Source organism: Bison bison, unplaced genomic scaffold (genome assembly GCF_000754665.1).
Source record: "Bison bison bison isolate TAMUID 2011002044 unplaced genomic scaffold, Bison_UMD1.0 scf7180017864508, whole genome shotgun sequence".
NCBI classification, from domain to species: domain Eukaryota; kingdom Metazoa; phylum Chordata; class Mammalia; order Artiodactyla; family Bovidae; genus Bison; species Bison bison.
Window position 1 is genome coordinate 363866 of NW_011495064.1, and position 501 is coordinate 364366.

General features: G+C 40.1%; 1 protein-coding gene across 1 annotated transcript in view; it reads right to left on the reverse strand.

Moving 5' to 3' along the window:
• GRIA3 (glutamate receptor, ionotropic, AMPA 3) overlaps positions 1-501 on the reverse strand; it is a gene marked incomplete at its 5' end in the record, with an annotated part of 329433 nt that overhangs the window by 42826 nt on the left and 286106 nt on the right. The gene's annotated exons all lie outside the window — the stretch shown is intronic.

Here is a 501-nt window from a genome sequence, read left to right on the forward strand (position 1 = left end):
CATGACTTCATTTTATAGAGGAAATTATATGCTCAAGTATTATTCACGTTTGGATCTCTAAACATACTCCTGGTAAATGCCCATGGTCTGCCATCAACAAGAATCATTATCATTTGATTTGGATTTAAAAAATTTTGTTGGTGGAAGAAAAATGGGCAGGATGGCAGATTTCCTTTTAAATTTATGTTTTGTGGTTTAGTTGAGGTTCATACATTAAAATCCTTTTTAACCAGAACACTACTATTGGGGACACCTGGTGAATGAAACTTTCTGCTTCCCAGAGAGTTAAATTAGAATATTCACTTGGTTAACAGGACATTCAGTTGGAGTCAGTAGAGTAACAATTCTTAGAGCTGCTGCTGCTGCTGCTAAATTGCTTCAGTCATGTCCAACTCTGTGTGACCCCATAGACGGCAGCCCACCAGGCTCCTCTGCCCATGGGATTTTCCAGGCAAGAGTACTGGCTTGGGGTGCCATTGCCTTCTCCAATGAATGAAAGTG